The 24,194-nt window shown below is 32.7% G+C and overlaps 1 protein-coding gene and 1 long non-coding RNA gene across 3 annotated transcripts in view; one reads left to right on the top strand and one right to left on the bottom strand.

The window, feature by feature from the left end:
• Nucleotides 1-2,249, bottom strand: part of LOC105736779 (uncharacterized) — a 56,395-nt gene extending 54,146 nt beyond the window's left edge. Inside the window, exons 1-3 of the long non-coding RNA XR_015292703.1 lie at nucleotides 1,953-2,249; nucleotides 1,766-1,863; nucleotides 281-366 (exon numbers count right to left, since the gene is read on the bottom strand). This is a non-coding gene — a long non-coding RNA (uncharacterized LOC105736779). The remainder of the gene's footprint in view (nucleotides 1-280; nucleotides 367-1,765; nucleotides 1,864-1,952) is intronic.
• Nucleotides 1-24,194, top strand: part of LOC100870761 (uncharacterized) — a 124,439-nt gene that overhangs the window by 64,906 nt on the left and 35,339 nt on the right. The window contains exon 1 of one of the 2 annotated variants that reach the window (XM_012493100.3): nucleotides 2,754-2,872. The exons of the other annotated variant lie outside the window; for it this stretch is intronic. The gene's annotated coding sequence lies outside the window, so the exon portion shown is untranslated. Of the gene's footprint in view, nucleotides 1-2,753; nucleotides 2,873-24,194 lie in introns of those variants that run through there. 2 annotated transcript variants of the gene reach the window in all.

Genomic DNA, 24,194 nt, shown 5'->3' with positions numbered 1-24,194 from the left:
GCTCGGTTGTTATTTTGCAATTAATATTTTGCGGATACTAAAGTTTTAATAAGCAAGCTTTAATTACTTCCTGAACTATCAAACTATAAAGTTTATAGCGAGGAAAAGATATTGCAATGTTAAAAACTATCTTATTTAGCTTAATGAAATGGATAATTTTTGGTATAAAATAGATTTATAATATACGTACGTCGTGTGTCGATACTTTATATAAAGCGGCATGCATATTATTGACAACGAAATTGCAGAAAATAAAAGTAAATAAAGGATTGAAACTCACTATACATTGTCTTCAATCTAGATGTTGATCCAATATTTGAAGAGAAGTTGTAGTCGATGCAGTCATTCTTTCACTGGCATTGTTTTCTGTTTCAACAAAATATGAACAATGATTATTTAAACAATATTTTTTATTTGGATAAATGTTTATTGTTGATAATTGTATTAGAAGTACAAATTTCCTTATAATTTTTCCATAATCTTATGAAAAAATTATCTATTGTATGAATTATCTCAAATAGAAAATTATAATTATTTATATAAAATAAAGTTAAATTTGGTGTAATATTTATAAAGCACACATTGATTAATTTGAATATGCATGATCAGGATTATAATTATTAGATATAAAATGTTTTAATTTCATATTTACTATATATAATTAAAATATTAAAAGATTATATAATTTATATATTATAAAATTTATTATAAATAGTATAATAAATTTAATAAAGTATAAATTTATATACACAGATTTCAAATTAAAGCAAGAGTTTATGTTAAATATTACAAATTTTATCTTTCATAAGGAAAATAAACTTTTTTCAAACAGACTTAAAAATCTACATTCTAAGAATATCTTCTTATTGCGAGTCATTTTCTATTGTTTTTAATATTTCACACACACACACACACGAGGCGCAATATTTACAAATATTTCAAAGTGAGAACGTGGTCGAACATAACTAAGTGCGTCGTAAACGAAGCCCTGTGTTTATCTTTCATACATATGCTGTTCAATTTATTATACATAATATTTACTGTGGTTAGTGTAAATTAGAGGTTGTTTGGCATTCATCCAAAGCATTGAATTCAAAAATGAATTGAACTGCATAATATATTTATCTTTCATTACATATAACTTTTATTATATTTTGTGGTCAACCAAATAAAAGTTTTTTTTATAAATAATTGCATTTTTAATTTTAATAAACTAACAACTGATAAAATTTATGAAGTATGAACCTTACTTATTCCATAACAAGTTTGAATAATTTTTAATTAGCTTTTAAAATTCATTTAAATAAAAATGAATAATATATATTCTTTTAAGAAAAATATATAATAAAGGATATTATAATAAAGGAAATGGAATTGCTCATATTTGCATGCAATAGATATAATTAAAATAAAAAAATTTAATATATATGTTTCTTTCAATGCTTATTATTTATTTATGTAGCCTTTTTCCTTATGAAATTTAAATATTTAATATTTTATATGTAATATTTAAGATAATTTCACTTTAATATGTAATATTTTTTATATATGTTCCCTATTATTATCGCAATAACTATAATTTGACCCCTCACATTTCAACAACGCTTCCAGCAATTTACGATATTTATCGCATTGTTAGAATACTAATTTAAAGAATAATATGTAACAGTTTCAGAACTGTTCCTATCGCAATTGATTCCACTTTCACCCTACACTATTATATGTATTCAACGTGTTCCGACACGACGAAATAAATCAGTATTACCTTACGATTGTAGTGTAGAAAATTCCGATTCCGAATGGTCAACGTGCCACAGCTTCTCTTTTTACGAACGCATGCTCCTAGCATCTAGATATTCCATTCTGCAATATAACATAACCTAACGTAATTCACCAACGAATCTAACTAAGCGTATATCGCAAAATTTTACGAAAGTTTCTCCATACTATACCTCGATCGATGTTCACTTTCTCACGCAGTGAACTGCATCAATAGTCCCCCCACTTTTCGTGTATACTTTCCACCTTGTAGCTCGAAGGACTAAACGCCGGCTGCGTATCAGGCTTCGTATTTCACAGCGAACGAACTCTGACGTTAAATTTATTCACACTAATGTTCCTTCTTCCCTTGATAACACATTCTCGCACAATGAAACAAACACAAAACAGAATTAATGGACAAATTACTTTCTGTCAGGATAACCGTCCGTAGTGTCGAAATTTATTGCGTCGCTGATCGCGCGAAAAAGGACGCTCTCGTTCAATGCGCGCGCATCATGCGCGCATCGACCCCGCGCATGTGTGACGCGCTGTTGCGCAGTGTTAACCCCGCGCATGTGCGTAGTGTCGTTGCGTAGTGTCGGATGGTGCTTCGAGAACGCGGGAAAAAATTATTAACAAATTGTTTTGTGTGGTGTAATAAATATTCATGGCTGAAAGTGAGACAACAGATACTCTGGACCACATGGTAAGTCGAGTTTACGGGGTGAGTCAACGAGTCATCGTCCATTTCCTTTTTCGATATTGCCGGAACACATCGGCTCGTTCTTGAACGTCGTCATCGTATCGCCGGACAATAAATAATACGTACCGTTTACGTGAAGCTGTTTATGGCGGTTGAAAGTGATATTACTCTCTTCCTCTTTTTCTTTTTTCCGTTCTCCCTTTCTTTTCAACAAGATTAACCACTCTACTCGCTTAATTAAATATCGTGTTAGACGATTTACAAATTTATTTTATCTTCTCTACAAGAAGACGGATATCACGTGACTTCCATATTAATGGCTACCTTAATGGCGCGAAATTATGAAAAGAACATTGCCTCCTACCCCGGAAGAAGATGTTTGAAATGAGGAATCAACGTGAAAAAAAGGTATTTAATTAAAATAATTTCATAATAATATATAGTTTTACTATATTTTATAGAGTATCAAATAAGTTAAATAATTTATTTTTTTGTATTTGTGAAAAATAATAATTGTATTTTTATTTAATTGAAAAACTATAAACTGTGAACAAAAGTTTTAATGTTTTAAAATTAGAATTGAAATAATTTAAATTAAATATTGTATTTTAGTTCAAATATTTTTATAATTAATTAATATAATATATATTATATTTTATATATATATATATATATATATATATATATATATATATATATATATAAAAGTATATAATATATAATTGATAATAATTAAAATTTTATTATATTATTACATTAATAATGATTGACTTTAAGAAAACATTTTATAGAAATTATCAATTCTAATTTTAATGTGATTTAATATAAAAGAATGATTACATTTATAATTACAATTTAATTTCTATATAATTTTTTCTTTCTATTTCTTTTTACATTATACATTTGTGTATCTTACCATATAAATCAGTCTAAAATCGTAATTCGAAGCGTGAAGACTTTAGTTGCAATGCTCGTCACGCTTTCTTATTTATTGTTAAATATTTTTTGTGTTTTTTGATTTATTCCTGAAAGATTCATTAGAAATAATAACTCGGTAATATATCATTGGTATTAATTTTATGTTGCTTTGCATCTATGAACATTTTAATCAGAGATAAAAATCTTCTAAGATTTCACTAGAAGACACATTATTATTCTTTTTCCTCAATGAATACTTCTTTTCAACTTTATATAGAATTAAGTACAAATGTAATAAATACAAAACTATTCCAACATTTAACAATCCGTTAAATTATAATTTAGAAAATAGAAAGATGCAGAGCAATGCTTAACAATTAAATCTTTAACATTTGAAAATTTTCAACATTTTTCAAACATAAACGTAGATAGTTTCTATTCATATAATATTTCTACAATCTTTAATAAAATTTTAATGGAAACCTTGCGAGGCGGAAATCGACTTATTCATGCGAGCAACGTTTCTCTTCTATTCCCAGATAGATTCATATCGTGAAATGCTTCTTCGATTCCGATCTCACAAGATTCTGATTCATCTGATTCATCCTCGAACAACGCGAATAATCATCGTTAGATGTTCATACTTTTATAACAAGAGATTAAGGGTAATTTCAAACGTCCGCAATCATCCGAGACGCGGATGTTGGTCGAGGAAATGAATCCATATGTGACTCACTGTACTGTAACTGTAAATTATGTTCTTGTTTTTTCTTTTTTTTCTTTTTTTTTTTTTTATCAATCTTTATCTTCTTTTGACCATCTTTTTCGAAAAACTATCTTTTCTTCAATCTTGAATTTGTGGCGTTGTATTCATATGAAACTTTCACGTCGTTAGTCCACATTTTTATTTTTCGTGAGTGAAACGCGTATCGTTGCACCGTTACAGTTCACAAATGGATTTTTAACACGATGAATCGTTAAAATCAAGCTCTAATTAATTCTTGATCGAATATTTGCGCGACACTTTTGATGTGACAATTTTTTTATTTCGCGGATACGTGACTTGCGTGTTTCTTAGTAACTTCGAGAGATATATACATAGGTAAAAAAATAGGATTAATTTGTAACAAATAATCGAGATAAATGATTGTTTCGAAATAATTACATGGATATTTCGTGCAAAAATTTCATGCAAATTTACAAAATAGCGAGTAGAAATCATTCCGGGAGACATTTTAGGAAAAATATATTATCTCGAATAACGTCTTCTTTAAATTATTAATGCGAATCGTTCGATTTTCTCGTATCGTGATACAAAAAAAATTAAAAAAAAAAAAAAATTTCAGAAGACAATTTACGATTCTTGCACGAATAATCGTTACTGTAACAGGTTATAAAAGTCGTCACGTTGATCATATTCCATCTGTTTCTTGGACAACGGAAAAACCCAATAAACAAGCGTATCACTGTCTGTCGAGCAAGCGAAACATTAAAAAAAAAAACGTCAATTTTCCTCGAATTTATAATTTCGATACGCATTCTCGCTGTCCCTCGATTTATTCTTCTCTTATTCTTTATTTCTTATTCTCTTTATTCTTCTGTCCTTACATGATTAATTAAAGTGATAGTAAAAACAAAAAGTTGAAAGGGGAGGCAGAGGAGGGAGAGAAAGAGGAGGAGGAAGAATTAAAATGCAAATGAACTAGCGTATGAGCGAGTGTATTGCTGGCTGTTGAATTTATGAATAAATTTTACCACGTCACAGACCGGATTTAACTTCATTCGATCTAGTTTAATCATGCGATTTAACGAAGAATCGAAAAGATCGATGAATCTGAATCCATTCCGAGAATGGAGGATATTTATTTCACGATAGATCACAATAATTTTGCGTTCTAAAACACCGATCCCGATTCGAAAATGTACGAATCAAAATGAAAACTTTTCCTTTCCTTCGTCTTCTTCTTCTTCTTCTCGCGTGGAATATTGTTGCGAGCAACTTGTAGAATGTCAAGGATTACTTCTATGAAGAGGTAGAAAGAAAAGATAGTCTGTCTCTATTGATTTATTATTGAATTGTTGTTAATTCAATAAGCGCGTTAATATCTCAGCATTAGAAAGCTTGACAGATTCAAAGATACAAGTCGTTTCGCTCGTGCAGGTGGGCAAGGGTTGTTCAAAAACATATCTTTCATTAGAATCAGAAAAATTTATATCTATATTTTCCCTCTATATGCTTCTTTTTTTTTTTTTCAATTCCAATCGATCGTCAATGAAAAAAAATTGTAACAACGATGTCATTTATAAATTTTTACAATAAATATTGCAAGGCAAATCCAATCCTATAAAATTTAACGATCGTATTGTATCGTATATATTCGTTTGAATTCAGAGTCATTCAGAAATATTCATTTGTTTCGTTCGTTATCGTCTAATAATATGGAATAGCTATTACGAAGGATAGATGAATATGCGTGAAACGGGCAGATCAGTTAATTAAAGTCATGTTGGAACGATCATTAAGTAATCGTAATTAGTGATCATTTATCAAGGACATGGTAACAATAATTAAATTCTTGATAATCTTATAAATCGATATAAAATGAGAAATGCAATTTTATCGCATTTTCGTCTGCAGCTTCTTCTTCCTTTTTTTCCTTTTCATTCCGAGTGCAAACAAGATGACCCGGTGATATCGGAGAAATTATTAACGGGAATTTATGTATCCTGTCATGGGTCAACGGATGACGAAGAAGAGAGAGAGCGTGCAAGCCAAACACGTGCGAGGGTTATATCGGTTATGAATATAAAGTATCCGCGAAGAAAATGATCTCCTTTTCTGATAACACAGAAGAGTTTTTCTATTTTAATTACTTTAATAAATAAAGTTCAATCGAATAATGTCGATAATTCAAATCTCAAAAAGTTATATATATATATATATTATATAAAGGTTTTTTGAATAAGAATTAAATTCAATATATAAAGACAAGGGGACAAGGATTAATATTTTTTTAATTATGGACTCCCAGTATTGGATCAGGAAAAAAAAAAGTATCATTGTTTCCTTAATCTCGAATTAAACAGCCATCTTTCCATTTATATTCTCATCATAGTCATTCAACTCAAAATATCCATTATGTTTCCAAGATCATCCTATACGTTCTCTCTGAATTCTGCAAGGTATATCGAAGACCATGTTCCTTGTTTTTAATTTCGTTTCAGTCTCGATAATTAATAAATCTCAATTTATGTAAAGATTTTTTGAATAAGAATTAAATTCAATATACAAAGATTGGGGACAAGGATTAATAATTCTTCAGTTAATTAAGAAAGATTCTTAAATATCATCTTTTGTTTCCTAACATAATCTCGAATCAAACCTTACTATCTATCTATCTATCGAGTTCTCGACGATATTAATGAAATCCAACCAAAATTAATATCGATATTCAAAACGAGAAATCGAAAGAATCTAGCATCAATTTCCAATATCACTCTCTTTGAATCTGCACGAGGTATCGAACGAACGAGACGATGTTCCTTGCTTTTTTTAATTTCGTTTCGCTCGTCACCATTATTCTCGCGACCCTGCCCTTGAAACGGGTTTGCACTCGATGCTTGTTTCATTTCAGCAACCGCCTCTGATTGAGTAATACCGCTTAGCGGTATCCTTCGCCGCGTGTGCACGCGTACGTTTCGATTTTCACCCGTTCTAAAAATAATCCCCCGCCTCCTTGGGTAACAGAACTCGAAACGATCGGCGAAACGATCGACAGACCTCTCCTTACTTTCTATTCGGATTTATCTCGAATCGCTTGACAGTTGGAGGCTGAGCGTGAAACTTCCTCGACCATTCTCGCCAGTGGATGGAAACGGTGAGATTCAGAGGCGCGATCTCTCTCTCTCTCTCTCTCTCTCTCTCTTGCTTTTGTTCTTCTCTTCAGATTGAATTTCATATTCAGCCGAGAGATGGGTAATTTCACAGTCGTTAAGAGCATCAGACGACTTGCTTCTTCTCTCTCTTTTCCAAGGAATAATTATATTCGAGGAAGCTGGGATTGCTATGGGTATAATTCGTGGAATATGGAAATTCTTTCAATCCAGTACTAAGTTTCTGATAAAAATTATTCGAGAACTGTTTGCCAAAAAAGCCTAAGATTTCTTCCAAACACGTTCGATCTTCGAATTCGCTCTCGAATCATTGTATATTAGGCAACGAATGAGCCACTTTTCTCATATTCAGGTTGAATACAAAACTGAATGCAACGTGGGTATCTCGTGGAGGCTAGCTTATCGCTTATACACATTTTCTACGTGTAAGCTCGATGTAAATCGGATCTTACCGGTGGGTGTACATCGGACGCTGACGATATTACTCGAGTGTCCAGCGAGTGACAAGGACGTCTGGCTCACCACCATGCTAGATTTATGGGATCAATCGGATCTGGTTGTATCTCTTGTGTAGATCGACATCCAGATTCGAGACGTGGGTATATATCGTACGATTATGAGCAAAAGGATACGTGTGCGTGCACGTGGGCTCGTGTTGGAGACTTGTTGAAGGTGTGCAGTGCGCTTTACATAGCTGGCTCCATATATGCCACGGGAACACGGAACTCTTACATCACCTTTCGATACCATTGCTCGCAATTATCGATATACCGTGCCACGCAGGCTGAGCAACTTTGTTAATTTCTCGACGATGTTGATCTCCTTGGATAGGATGAACGATTGGATAAAAATTACGTTGGAAGAGGAATTTCTTTTTATAATATCGTGGATGTTCTTTCCTGGAAAAAAAAATTTAATTCAATTGATAATTGAAATACGAAAGCTTACTCAATGAAAATATTCTTATAAGTTGTGTGTATTCGTGAGCTACTTTTATAGAGAATCAAAATTTCGTGGAAATACATCGACGTTTGTTACGTCGAATAACAAACAAAGTTAAACCTCCTCTATTTCTCGCTTCGTCTTATTCGCAGTAAATAAATAGTCGTTTTAACATCGTATATATCTTATATAATAAAAACAATAATTCTATTCGTACAACAAATAATTCTTAACTCAACTCTTTTGCACTCGATCCTTGGAAAAATGTATATACATGTACTTAACGTTGATGTGCAACATATATGAAGACATGGATGCGATATAATTATTCATGATCGATTCGATCAAAAGTCTCGTGATTCTCACGCCGGCGAATTCGATGAAAACGGCTTAATCGGTTAAACGGATAATCGAGTCCCATTTCAGAAGTTGCACCTGTTCCGATAACACGCCGGCCGCTTAACAGCTTACCAGCGTGCTTTCATACCTTTCACGGTTTGACGTTGACGCGTAATTAGCTCGCCGCTAAATTATCACCGGTTATTGTATTTGATTTGGTAAATTGGCCGTCGGTTCGATAAAAGGGTCGCATCTCGATCAAAAAGAAGAAATTTACACATCGACAGAGAGACGTTCCCTCCACAGATTTTATTATTTCGTTTTTAATTAAGATTCCACGGGGGAGAGAAGGATCGTAGAGCGTTGGATAATTAATGTGTGCGTCGATTCATCATGTTTGGTTTCTCTATTGGATCGCGCTTGATTAAAGTAATTTTAGTTTTGGGGAATTTGAATCGAAGAAATTGGAATATGATTGTGGAAAACGAGGAATATTATTTGGATGGAAAAAATTTTTATATTAAAAAAATGATTAAAATCGTTGCTGTTTCTTTGATAATGAATCGATAATGGATATCTGTTAATTAACAAGCGATACATTAGCTGATTTAGTATATATAGATTATATATATTGGTCAATTTATATTATTGAATTATAGCTGAGGGGGAAAAAATGTCTGGTAATAAACGCCTATTATAGTGCAATATATATTTGATTTATCTTATTTAATTATAGGTTAACTTGATAAATTCGCTATTTCGTAGAAACTACACGTGTAATTACAATCTTATGATATCGTGTCTATTATCGGTCTTGTTATGGTAATCAAGTAAATTTTGTTTCCTTCGTGATACTGTTTTTCAATAAATTAAACAAAATTTTATATATCTTCGATTATTATCGATTTATTAATTGCAAAGTATAAATTGATTAAATCACTGAATCAGTTGAATGGTTACATCATCGTATTTCTTCAAAAAAAAAAAAAAAAAGAAAACGAATCACGTATAAAATACAATACAGAAGCAATAATAATTCATTCATTAAGATAAAATTTCTGCATGAAGTCGTGAGTAATCGTTTAATTTCGAACGTTTCCCCTGTAATTTCAACTACTGAGCCGGTTCCACGCATTAAAAATTCGAGACTTTTCACAGCCTCTGCTCAAAGGAACACTGTCGAGGCGTGGCTCGACATGTCGAACGTGGTAATAGTACATCTGCTTTTAACTCGAGGACGGTAAACACAAGGCTATTATACGTGGAAGGAAAAAAAAGGAAGAAGAAGAAGAAGAAGAAGAAGACAGCATCTAACGCATTAAACATTGCCTCGTTAACCGCGGGTTAATACTTAATTTCCTCTCCATAAAATATAAAATTTCAATTTTTCTTCTAATTCGTTGCCACGGCCTACCTTACCGCGTCCATCTTTCCACGTGATACACACGTTTACGTAATCACTATAATTTAAAGAGTTTCCAAAGCTCCCCGTTGCCGCGCAATTATCCAAAGAAGAAATCGTTAACGAACGCGAACACGATACCATCAATTTACGAACGCTTCCATAATGTTTTAAGCTTCTTGGTTTCTCTGGCGAAAGAAACGCTTTCCAGACACAGTTTTGCGATCCTTAATTGCACACCTGCTTTTGACTCGAGACAGAGTCAGAGACGGAGCGATGTGGATAACAGCAGGGTAAAAATTGCCAACCCTTTGAACGATGAATGAATCTGTTCGAAAACTGGAAATAGGATGTGAAACGATCGAATTATTTCCGCTTTTAAGATTTAAAATTTAACCTTTTGTTCGCATGCACATGTGAATCATTCTTCTTTTTATAATTTATAATTTTGTTTGTTTTTTTTATTCTTCATTGTATAGAAAATGGAACAACATTTTCTAACATAGACGTTTAAATTAATATTTGCAATAAGGGAAAGAATAATAAATAGAAATAGTCTCTAATTATCAGAAAATTAATAATAAATTTTTAAAAATTAGAAAAGACTATCAAATTATTTAAAAACATTCATTCGGTAACAAGTTGTTGTTAAATATTTGTTAAATAGATCGTTAAATAGATTCGAAAATGAGAGAAGGAAAAAAAAAAAACATAACAGAGAAAAATACCAGACTTTGCAGAGACGGTTATCTATTAAATCGAATTCCTTACATGATGATAGTAGATGTTAAAATTTTATAGATCGTATTGCACTTTCTTCACACATTTGCATGATTCTTAAAAAACTTAGAAAATTCTTTTGTAGCTACGAATTGCAGCAGCATGTAATTAATTTGTGATCGAGTCATTAAGCAAACATGCATTATCTAGATTTTGAATAATTTAGAATAATGTAGAAATCTTGGAAATTTTTAGTTAGTGAAACTTTTTAGTTTGAACCTTTCGAATTAAGATGAAATTAGAAATTCGTGTATACGAATGTATCGAATAATGCAATTAAGCTCGTTATGGTACAGTGATTAAACACGTGGATATTAAATATCTTCACTTCTAGATCTATTATTGCACAATTCTCTATGGGAAAATAATTTAAATATCTATAGAATTGTAATTACGAATAATAATTAATTTTACAAGGAAAATAATTTGTATTTTTTGATAAGCAAGTGTTTATTTATGTGAGTGAGAAAATCAGTTTCATATGTTTTTCGTTAACAAAGTTGTAGCATTAAAAATTAGTAAAATTTTAATATCAATAATTTGATATTGTAGAATTATTTAAATATTCTTATAAAAAATAACTAATATCTTCATCTCTAAAACAAATGAGATAAGAAAGATTATATCAGTTCATCGATTCCAAGCGAACATTAATTTCAAAATTTTTTTCCTTTCTTTCTCTTAGAAGTCGAACATTTTTTTTTTTTTTCTTTTTTTACCGCATATTTCATTCCAGATTTTAGACTAATTTTTGTATGACAAATGATCTCTGCCCGAGTACACCGCCAACGATAAATCATCTTACGTGTTATTGAGTTTTAAGAAACTCTGGAATTTTGAGTTAAATTTCGAATCAACTACAAATCACCGTCCATTACCATTGCAATTTATATGCTTGGTACGAAGCCAAGTTGAACTGGAAAGCAACGTCAGCGTGTAACAAATGAAGAAGAAGATGTAAAGCGTTAAATATGAATGTTAAATATACCATAAAATACTTGTTATCTTTAAGGATAATCATTGCTGTTTTATATTGGCCTCCTGCAACGATTCGCAAATTTTAACGTGAAATATTAATTTTCGTTAAAATTCAAGAAACCGACTCACTGTTTTGACGAAAATTTATGTATTTACGTAATTGCTATAATTCCAGGATTTTTTTTTTTTCATACAATTACAATAATCAGGCACTAACTTGATCCTCTGTTCGAAATTCTTATTCGATGATATCTTCATGACATTTTAAATATACACGTACGCGTTTCCCTTAAATCTTACGAATTATTTTTAAATTCGGTATATTTTTCTTCCATTAATTGTTATTAAAAGGAAAGGTCGTTAAACGAATGAATCCTCTCGATAATTCATATCAGAAACAACGCCATCAATATTACAGTATCTCGGTGAAAGAAGCGCTTTCGAGACACAGTTTTGCTGGTCGAACTGTTTAATTGTATAGTTGGCTTTAACGAGTTTCGATAACATCGTGACCAGAAGGGAGAAAAAGCAAGCAAAATTATATACGTGAATATTAAATCTGTCATGGAACAGCGCGTGAACACTATCGCATTTTGTACTGTCTTTCTAATTACTAGAAATGTTGACACAGATAAAATTGTAGTTTTTCAGTGAAGTTAGTCGTTTTTTTCAATATTAATAATTCTTTATTCTACATCCAGATGAAAATAGATTTTATTCTAGATCTAATTTATCAGTAAATGATGGGAGAATACAATTAAGGATAATCTTTAAGAAAATTATTGAATCGATAAATATAATTTTCTTGAATGTAAAATCTTTCGCGCTGTGTTTTCTTTTTATCGGATAGAAATCTATACAATAATTTTAGCATTATTAAAAATATTATTCAAGAATAATGGCGATAAACACTACATCAGATTAAAAATTCACACAAAAACTTACACAAACGACCGGTTTTGTACAAACAGAATAATAGAAGACTAAAAATACACTAATCAATTGACCTCAGATGCGATTCAAAAGATATTTCTTCATTCCTCATCCTGTTGTTACAAGGATATTTTAGTAATTAAATTCTATGACATCACGCGTTACTATATAAATATACATAATTCTGACAGCTAATTTGCTCAATAAAGAAAGAAAAGATAGGAAAAACAAAAAAAACTTACAACGACGATTAATCAGTTCGAAAGAAAATTTGAAAAGAACTAAAAAATACCACCAAATAAAAAATCAAATATTGAAAACACTTTCAATCTTTCAAATGCCCAAAACAGTCATCGATTTAAAATAAAGTAACAATTGAAATAAAAATTCTCCTTCGAGAAAAATTTATCTCATTAACTCCATCCTCCTCTCGGCACAAAGCAGAAACAATATAAATATACATCGTACATCGTTTATTCTTAACGCTCGATGAAAGCACGTTTAAGGAAATCACGGGTGAAAATCGACTGAAAACGCGAAATGTAAGGGGAATGTAAAGTAGGTGTATCGCGCGGTGGATGCACCGCGAAAGACATCTGAGAAAATGAAGATACCGTTACGAAGCGGCATAATTGTAGTCACGGCTAATGCGAGGACATGGAAGAACCGTGATATGCAAGCGTAAGCCGGTGTATCGCTATACATAATTGTCGGAAACCGTGGCAAATGGAATGTTGTCCCCGGACGAGCGATCGGGGTCCACATCACTAAATGCACGAAATATCATCGTTTCGATCCACCGCGTCGTCGTTTCTCGAATCGAGAATTAACGTGCCACCATGTAAAATATGAATTTCTGTTTTTCCACAGCCGCTTTTTCAACCGCGTTCGTGGAATCGGCTCGATCGGATCGATCGGCACGTACGCCTATTGTACTTTGAATTTATCCGGACATTTTTATTATTTTTTCACCGGATGTAATTTAATTAGAAATTTTCGAATAACAGGGACAGAGTGTTTTTCGTCGAAATGAAATATGCTTTGCTCTGGGTCATGCTCTGGATATTCCTGTTGACAATCCGTGTCGTGAATGATTTATGGCTACTAGTCACTTTTTTTTTATGCGCTTAATGGCAGTTTACTTTTTTTTTTTTCTAATTGTGATTTTGCTGCTATGTTTTTTTCTTTTTGTAAAAGTGTGATTAATGAATGATAAAATTAATAAACGAGAGGAAAAGAATGGCGCAAGTTAATGTTAAGTTAATGTTTTTTTAAACTTAACATTACGATTTCACTTTTGCACTTTTCTCTCGACGTTTTCAAATATTATTCAACGATAACGCCATATTATAGTTAAAAAGGATCAATCGGGATATCTATTCCTTATCATTATGATAATCACACATCAATTGTAATACAGTAGCAATTGAAATCTATAACTCGTTTCGATATCATTTAATTCCAATTAAAGAGTTACTTTTAATCGTTAGCTTGTCACTAACAACGTTCACTTGTTATCTAAAAATAGACTAAACTGTCCTGATACTAATAGTATACATGTACTTATACACGTACAAATACCAGTTTGCGGAACATGTGTTTCTGTTCACCATTAATTCGCGAGAAATTTCTTCGAACTCGTGTCACGATAAAAATTAGGGACTACGTTTGAAGCAAACCTCTGGGTCTCCTTGTTAAATTGGCGTAAATTGGGTTGCGGCATGGTTGGGAAATTGTGTTGAACCGTTGCTGGATTTTTAAATAGCGGCGAAATACTGGATGTACGCAAGAAGTTGATGTTATTTCTACTTATATGGGGTTGTTAATGGGTTGCCTCGATAGGATTCCCGGGATGTCAGGTGTGTTTTAAGAAAGTTTTATTAGAGTGCATTAGAGAGTGTATCTCGATTTATCAGGAAATTTGTTCCTTCTAGATTTATGTAACAATTTCATTTACTTTTTTTTTTTTTATTTTGAACTAGCTATTCGTCACAGAATATTTTTACTTTCTTTTCTCTCACTTTTGTTCACATTTTGTTCACAACGACTTTAGAGTATATACATAAAATATTTCCAATCAATTTTTATTATCTCTAAACTATTGCCTATTCGAATTTTCAGTATTCTAAAATATTTTATTGAAAAACGTTATATTAAAGATACTATTCCATCGATTAGAAAAAAAAAAAACTTATTCAATCTTCAAATTCTTTCAAAATTTCGAGAAATTGTACAATAGTTAAAAATATCCTCGCTTCTACAATTTATTCCAAAACAACGATCGATTTTATCCATTTGTACAAGCATTCTTCATCTACCAACACTTTTATCTCAACATCTTATCTTATTATAATTTAATTCTCCTCGGATTCCTATAATATTTCTCCACGCAATCGTGTCATTCGTCCAAGAATATTCGTCCCGGCGAAACACGTCCGCGGTATCAATTGGAGATTAATTTCAGGAATGCGATTCGATCTGCGGTCGGGGGAAAATTTCGTCGAAACGGGTTTCCAGTCTGATAATGTTACCCGCGACCTGTTTCGGCATGAAATACTTTCCATGCCGTGGTGAACACTAAATAGATAGCCGAGGAAAATGCGAGGCACATGCGAGCTCGCGTACGCTCGTGGCCGCGCAGCGGAAATGAATAAGGAGCGCGTGGACGAAAGGACTGCTCGCAGGAAATAATGAACACTTGTACATGTATCCGCTTGTAATTTTGCAACATTTCGCCCGATAACGTGTTTGCATTTTTTACGAGGATAAATCTCGAGAAACGATTCCAGATTTTTCGAATCATTTCTATTATTTTCGTATATATTTTAAACGCTACGCTTGTAAAGGAATTTATTCGTATTAAATAAAGTTTTTTTTCCTTTTCTTTTTTTATTTCGAAATCTCTCGAAATTATTAAATTCTCTTCGTTTTAATATCTAATTAAAGTTTGCAAAAAAAAAAAAATGTTACAACACGTGAGAATTGTTATAATAATTATATAAAAAATTTGAAAAATTACATAAATAAAACGATATGTAATAATATGCGTAATAATATTATAATATGGAATATTAAAATCAATGTGAATCGCGGCACGGGAAATAATAACATCGAATGTTATATACGAATTTGTTTTGATTTTACGAAGTCGCTTTCGAAACACGGAACGGAACGGTCGTATTTCTCTTCGCTTCGCGATCAAATATTATTTCGTTTAATAAGTTATTAAATTATCGTCGTAAAATTTATAAAATAAAAAAATATTAAAGAATGGAACGCAACAAAATAATTGTTACAAAAATATTACAATTACAATATCTAATTCGTTAATTAAAGTTTAGTAGCAAAAGAAATTTTACAGCACGTGAGATTGTAATAATAATTATACAAAAAATTTTTAAAAATTACATAAATAAAACGATATGTAATAATATGCGTAATAATAATATAACATGGAATATTAAAATCAATGTGAATCGCGGCACGGGAAATAATAACATCGAATGTTATATACGAATTTGTTTTGATTTTACGAAGTCGCTTTCGAAACACGGAACGGAACGGTCGTATTTCTCTTCGCTTCGCGATCGAATATTATTTCGTTTAATAAGTTATTAAATTATCGTCGTAAAATTTATAAAATAAAAAAACATTAGAGGGTGGAACGCAACAGAATAATAAATTGTTACAAAAATATTACAATTAAAGTATTATACGGTCAATCAGTCGTTATATTAAAATAATTTCTGACATATTTTAATATAAATTACCGATATAAAGAAAAAAAACCCTATTATTTTTCTTCAATCCAACATTAAATCTTCGACGTTTCTTCGCTGAAACAAAGAAACAAACTCGAAATAGACCATACCGGTAACAAGAAGACTATCGTTTGACATTTATCCCAATCAATTGGCAGCATCCTCCAAGCAATATCGAAAGAACGTCGTAAATAAAACGAGCAACCGCTAATCAAGCGTCTTTAATCCTTCGTTTAATTAAACCTATCTCCTCCGATAAGGGGATTTTCCCACCGCGTGAAAGAAAATCGTGAATCTTTCCTGAAGTTTATCAGTCACGATTAACCTCGTCTCGCGATAGTTCCAATCAAGCTCGCCAGGTGCGCGCAACGTACTCCATCATCGACAGCCATTAACCTCAACCGGGCAACTAGTCACCTCGTTCCCCCGACATTTGACGCGTTATGGGATGAAAATTCGTCGTTGATGGAAAATATAAAAGCCGCGTTGTGCGTTGTGCGTGCCCACGCTTCTTCCCGTGTGCGTGGAGAGCATCGATTGCATAAGGGCCCGGAAAATTTATAAATGGCAGGCGGTCTACACATCTGAAACGAGCGTTACGCAACGGTACATGCCGGTGTATAATATCGGGAGATAAGTACCGGTTTCGCAGACGCGAACTTCCACCAAAGTTCGCCTGGGACCGTTATTTGTTTTCGATAATTTTAGACCTATAACGATCGATCAAATTCTGAAAGGTGGAGAGATAGGTTGAATTAGGGAGTGGGGAGGGAGGAGGGAAGGAGGGGAGAAAGATGGAAAGCGATGTGTTTAACAAGTTCGTTATTAAGGAGTTGTGCAGTTATTTATTAATATTCTCTTTAACGTATAACTTTCTGCACGGTTAGTTTCATCATGTAGCTCATCTCAATTGTATGCACTTATTTGTATAACGCGTTGCTGTTATATCTTTTATCGATGTTGTTTCGATAATTTTACGATTATATTTGGATTTAGTGTTACCGAGTTCAAGTCAGCGTTAATTTATTTTTTTATAAATTGTAATAAATTGTAATAAACTGTAATGCGGGATCATAAGATAGAATTACAAGATAGGATTTTTATAAATTTCAAATCCCGGAACCGTCGCGTTGTAGTTAAAGTCTGAGAAATGATTGGAAAAGAATTAAGAAAACTATTAACGATTGTATACAAAAGTATACGATCATATAAATGTAACTCAAAATTTACTTTTAATTATGATAGTTTGTCTTGCAATTGATATTCGAATAGTTTCAAAATGCAAGAATACAAAATGTACGGTTTAAAAAAAACAGGGACGTGATCGTAAAAGGAAAAAAAAAAAAAAAAAAAAAAAATATCATGAACAGAAACCATAAAAAATAATATAAAATTGATAAATTTCTCAACTTTATACGTTAACCATCGTAATACCTATACATTTCAAAATTGCCCAGTAATAAACGTGTTAATTAACCACATCCGTATTTTAATGACTTTTTCATTAACGAACGCTTGTAAAAAAACGTCGTCACGCGATCCTGTTGCGGAAAATATCGATCTCCTCTCCTTTATTGCAAAGGAAAAAAAAAAAAAAAAAGAAGAGAAACAGAGAGAGAGAGAGAGAGAGAAAGGAATATCGTTCAAAATGCGACGCTTAATTAAGATAAACATTTACGGATCGGGCCAGCGTGTGGGAGAGCCGGTCCCATGACGTAACTCGTTATTCAATGCACCGCGATTGAACTTAGAATTCTATCGCGTTCATCCATATACATACACATCCCTGTTCAAGAGAGAGAGAGAGAGAAATGTCCCTACATTCCATTACATCGAGGAGTAGTCTTCGATCTTACGTAAGTAACGATGACTTTCGAGGAGAGAGAATTCAATCGATGCCTTCCGAAATAATATCTCCAATATAAATGTGAAATAATTTGTTTTTAAGAGAACTTAGAAGTTAGTTTGTAGCCTCGAGAGAGAGTCGAAGAAATCTTATTATCGTCTTAATTTTTCTTAAATTAAGGATTAAAAAATTTTTAACGATAAAAGATATTATAATTTATTTGTAATTAAATGCGCGTAAGATGGCGTGAAAATAATTTTAATCGAGTACCTGAAAATAGCGCGAAACATATCCATAATTGACGGAGATGATCTGTGCGAAAAATAAAGAGTGAAATAAAAATAAAAAAAGTCACTAATGTAAATATCTGGATCTGTATCTGGACTACGCATTCAGAGATAGAACACGATTGATAATTAGTTATTAATATAACATCAGGGTTTGTTACATCCTTAAACTTAACTCCTTATAACTTAATTGCCTCTTAACTGCGTTTTAAAAGTTAGATTATTGTTGCGCGCGTATTAATTTTCTTGTTTTGAATATTTCTCCATCTTACTAAAGTTTGTCCGTGAAAACCGGAAGCGTCATGCATATCAGGTTGTCGATCTGAATGCATAATGCAATATTGTTAAGATCGTATGCCACATTATAAAATATTAATGAAATTCATGCACGTGAGAAGATAATTTAAATCCGCGTAAAAAAAAAAAAAAAAAAAGAAAAAAAAATTTTACAAAATTAACATGAAATTATTGAAAGTATCCTCGTCTCGAATACTCCTTTTCCGAAATCGTTCTAATTTCATTTCACGCGTTCAAATATTCAATTGGCTTTGAATTCCGAGTAAGGTGTGTCATAATTCCTTATTTAATTTAATCGGTTCGTGGCGCGAAATGATATAGCTGTTCTCTGTAACAGAGTTCACACAAAAGTATTCGGTACGTTTTGATTTCAACTCGTATGCTTTATAAGTAATTCGTCCCATTCTATAAGAAATTACAACATTTCTTTCATCTTCTAATATTCTTTTTTTTTTTTCGATTCATAAAATACCAATAAACTTAATTTACACGCAACATTAAGTTAATTTTTAGAGAAACAAAAAAGAAATTAGCGTCAAATATAAATTTAGAATAGTTTATCACATTTACAATTTAGAAAGAACGATTCAATATAACGAAATTTAAGATATAAAATTTATAGAAACGTCTTTTATGAGATAAAAATGTGAGAATGTTAAAAATAGCATTCTTAAATCAATCCATAATTCGATTAATTCATGGTATTAATCCATTAGTAGCAAAAATTTTAGTAGAATTCAGACCGAACTTTTCGACAGAAGAAACTGCGAAATATTTAGAAATAACATTCTTGTTGAACAATGTTCCAATCCGTTCCAAGTTAATTAACATTACTCGCGCGTGTCCATTAGTGTAATAGTTCGTTCGAACGACAAACTTTCACACTGTTATATCAATCCTTAACCAATCCGTCCAGGGAAATCTTTTATTTCTGTTTTCTCGATACAAGTGATAGTTATAAAAAAAAGAAAAAAAAAAGAGAGAAAGAAAAAAAGCATCAAGGCCTGCTTTTAATAAACAAGCCGGTGACACTTGTTCCGGCGATTTGCTCCATGAATTTAAGAATTTGCATGATCGAGCGTACAAAGTTAACACCGTCCAACACACGAGCGAAAACGAGTCTGTACGCGAAACGACCGCTTTTCATCGAGAAAATAAATCGTCGAGTTTAGATCGAGACGACCTTAATATGAATTTAATGCGCCTATCAACAGGTGTCAAAGTTTTTCCTCCTTGTTTCCTATTCACATCAGTTAAGAGTTAAAAATCGTACGCCTAAAAATACGTTTCATGTGATAAGTTTATTTTTTTACATTGCTATGTAATAATAAACGTAGATAGATTTACTTACAAAATTTTTCATGACTGACTTTTTTACCGTATAAAACGTATTTTTTTTAAGACTTTGAGTATGATTCACTGTACATTTTCGTATTAAAATATGTTTATACGCATAGGGATATTTCTCTTTTTGTACACGTTGTGTACAAATATTTCTTTTTTTTTTTTTTTTTCGTCATTCTGTTATACCTTTATGCGAGATGTATACGATTTCGTGACTCGTTGCATTTGTTAACTCGATCATCCTTATCCTATAAGTATACGTATATACGAGATTTTTCGATCATCCTTATCCTATCCTTCGAAATCTTTGAAATGCACGACTGTGAAATTGGAATTTCACCTCTTGAACAGGTGATTCATTGACATTCGGCTGCATTGAGATTCTGGTAGATCCAATAGGCATTAACGAGAAATGTAGGAAAGATGGAAAATGGCTTGTTAAGTTTGACTTGGGTCGCACGATTTATAACACGGAGCTAGGAGACAACTGAATGGGTGTCTGAAAGAAGGGTGTGTGTTAGAAATTTTTCGAAATGAGTTTCTCCGCGAAGCATAATTTATCGAGGACCTCGGTTGCACGATTTATAACGCGGCCGAGACAAGTGAATGGGTTGTCCGGGAGAAGGGTATATTAGAAATTTTTTCGAAAGAGTTTTTCCGTGCGACGCGAAAAAACGGTCTAGGAAAGTTTTCAGTACGGGATAATGGCGCTAGAGGTCACGAGTGGGATGGAAGAATTTTTATATTTAAAATTTTAATCTAGTGAATAAGTGTCGAACGACGTGCTCCACGAATATATTAACGTCTCGTAGAAATTCTAACAGCGTCACAAACTTCTTCCCCCCTCCCCTCCCTTCTTTATTATATACGAGGGTGGTCCTTCGAGAATACCTTCTTAGTCACCACACACGTGCATATTTTTCTAACTTCGATGGGACAGGATCATATGATCCACGAGCTATAACGTATAGGATTCTCTTTTCTTCTCGTTAGGGGGACGACGAGACAAATGATAAGATAAGATAAGAAATTTAACAGCAGTTAATAATTCTTAGAATACTCATCTAAACGTTTAAATTTCCATTTCTCTTCATTCGAATCTCCTCCCAATCCTTCCCAAAATTCAGTCTCGAATCAAAAATATCTATCCACTGCAGCAATTATTCAATCATCAGATTGTCTCGTATTCCCAGCCACCGTTTCCGGTAGCATAAAGCCCGTTAACGAAAATTCGAGGCGTCCTTCTTTCCTCCTTTCTCCTCCTCGTGGAAAGCGACGAAGACAAAATTGGGCCCATCCGCGCAATCGAGCCTCGGATCAAGCGTGCAAAATAAAAAATGGAAAGAGGAAGAAAGCGTAATTCAGTCGTAAATTCGCCATTATCTCGCGTCAAGCAGGTTGAATCGCAACGGTTAACGGTACATCCGAAGATCCGAAAACGTCCGACCGCGAGCCAAATTGGTGCTCTCGAAAAATCGCGCGAGTTAACAAGGGCGCGCCACGGAATGGTGGAGCGCGTGGACAAAATGGCGGGCGTTGGCCACCGTCACGCGCCAGGCAGTCGAAAAAAAAAAGGGAAAAAAGGAGGAATAGAAGAGGAGAGATAATCGGCAGCGCGTTCTTTCACGTACACCCGGGATTTCGTATGCCGAAGAAAGAACACGAATTCTTCTTTTTCCGCCTCTCTGTGCAGGAAGCATTGTGGAGATAAAGGAGAGGGGAGGGGAGGATGAACGGATGTTGAGACGAGTTTAAATGCATCCCGCGTACCGCCTCTGTTTCTCTCTTCCCTTTTTTCTTCCTCCTCGCATTGTCCTCCACCGCGCCTCGGACGTTTCGCCGCGCCTCTTTGACCGTAGCCATCGTTGTCTTTATCTCTCATCCTTTTTTCGAGTCGGTCGGTGGAAGAGATCTTTCTCCCGAAAAAGAAAAGAGAAGAGTCGGTAATAGAACGAGTTGGTTCGAAAGATAGGTGGAAATGTAACCGCGAACGAATGGACATCGATTTTTGTTTGATTGATTAATCATTCCATTTATTGTAATTCAAACAAGTATTCTTCGTTGATATATTTATCACTCGATAAAAATAGGGATATTTATGCAACGTGATGTGCAAAAAAACCTTCAAAGTATATTCGTCATAGCGTTGTATTTATAAGGATAGGGCAAATGTCTATTTAAATTTTTTTAATCTCATTCATGAAATTGTTATTGCGATAGTTCACAGCACAATCTTCGTCGCTACTAATTAGTAATTAACAATTAGACTCGGATCGAGCACGAGTTAGTTTTCTAGGGCAGCGGCTCGCTGAGATCATCGCGTTCCAACCTAATCGTCCTGGAACCTGGACAAGCCCCTAAGTGTCGCCACGTGTTACGTGCCTTTGAGCACGTTGCCCGCTTTATTAATAGTAATTATGGCTTTTCTTGAGGATCAGCCTGTTTTCTTCGCCCCTTGGGCAAACGAATATATACAGTCTCGTAGGAAATTAGTAGTCGTTAGTGAGCCACATTGCTCAAGGAGTGTCTAGATAATTGATGGAATCTGTTTTGAAATACGAATCGATGATCGCGAGTGATAAAATCGTGTTCGTGAACGTAATAATAATAATATTGTTGAGGGAAATTATTCGATAGATAAAGGTTTTTCTTTCGATTAAGTTTTACCTTTTGTTTTTTTTTTTTTTTTTAAATCACGCGGGCTAAAAAATGTGGTCCGCGGAATGGCCGAGCGCGTAGACAAAATGGCGCGCGTTGACCGCAGTCACGCGCTACGTGGTCGAATAAAAGAAAAGATGAAATGTGAAAAATTTGTTTGGAATCTAGTTTAAGGTAGAATTGAACGGTTGTGAGTGATAAAAGTGTTCTTACGAAGATAAGATAACACTGTTATTGAAAATTATTGAATCAACAGAGTTCTTCTAATTAAATGATTATTGGTGTATAAATGTTTGGAGTCATTAACAGGTTTATTTAAAAAAATATTGGAAATAATTATTGAAATAAAATAATACTGCGGATATAAGTAAAGTATACTATTTTAAAAAATGATAATTATCATTTTTTTAAAATAGAAATGTCACTTTATGTGCACTAATTATTTCAAATATTGTCTTCTGTAATTATTAAGAGGCAAAGGTTAAGATACATTTTAATTATTATTGCAAATTAACCTATCTAACGCAATAGAGGAAATAGTAAATTCCTATACTATTGTTAGCATACAAGATTCTTTTATTGCATTCTGGGCAGTTAATATTCTCATATTGTATTTAAGCTTTTATATTCAACAATTTCTTTGATTTTATATTAGCAATATTCATTTAACGATAGATATTTACTTATAGTTAATGAGTCATTATCAGAAGTTGCCCATCATTTTAATGTTAACTTTCATATTTTTCAACCAACGTATCCATCCATGTTGAGACACCTATTACTCTTAAATTAAGGTACATCATAAAAGTATATGTTTCTTCTGTTAACACTGCAAAAAATTAAATTAAATGAAATGCCCACGTAGAACAGGAAACTAAAAGAATTTAGATCCGACATAATCTTTAAACTTATATTATATACAATACAATTATACATTATAATATAATTTATACATGAAATAAAATCAATATATATATATTTAATTTAAAATAATTAAAATCGTTCAGTGAACGAAAGATTAATCATGAGAGAAGAAATAAAAGTTCTACTTCTTCTCTAAAAATATAGAGATTTATCTTCGTTCGAAAATGAACACGGCGCAGTTTTAACTATTTTAATTATTTTTATAGAATATAAATCTTTTTCTTTACTTTTTTCCCCTCTGCTTTACACGACTCTAATCTAAATCGTCGAAGACAACATTCCAAATCGAAATCGGTCGAATAAGTAATATGAACGGTACAACATACATCTTGTTTTACATCGTATTTGAGTTTTCTCGTGTTGCAATGGCTGATTCGGCGAGTGAAGCTAGCTCCAACTGATACCGAACAGGGCTTCCAACGAATTA

This window comes from Apis florea, unplaced genomic scaffold (assembly GCF_048593485.1).
Source record: "Apis florea isolate Af1SG1 unplaced genomic scaffold, ASM4859348v1 contig_3195_pilon, whole genome shotgun sequence".
Lineage (NCBI taxonomy): Eukaryota > Metazoa > Arthropoda > Insecta > Hymenoptera > Apidae > Apis > Apis florea.
Note: the sequence above shows the minus strand (reverse complement) of the source record. Positions and strands in the feature narration are given on the sequence as shown.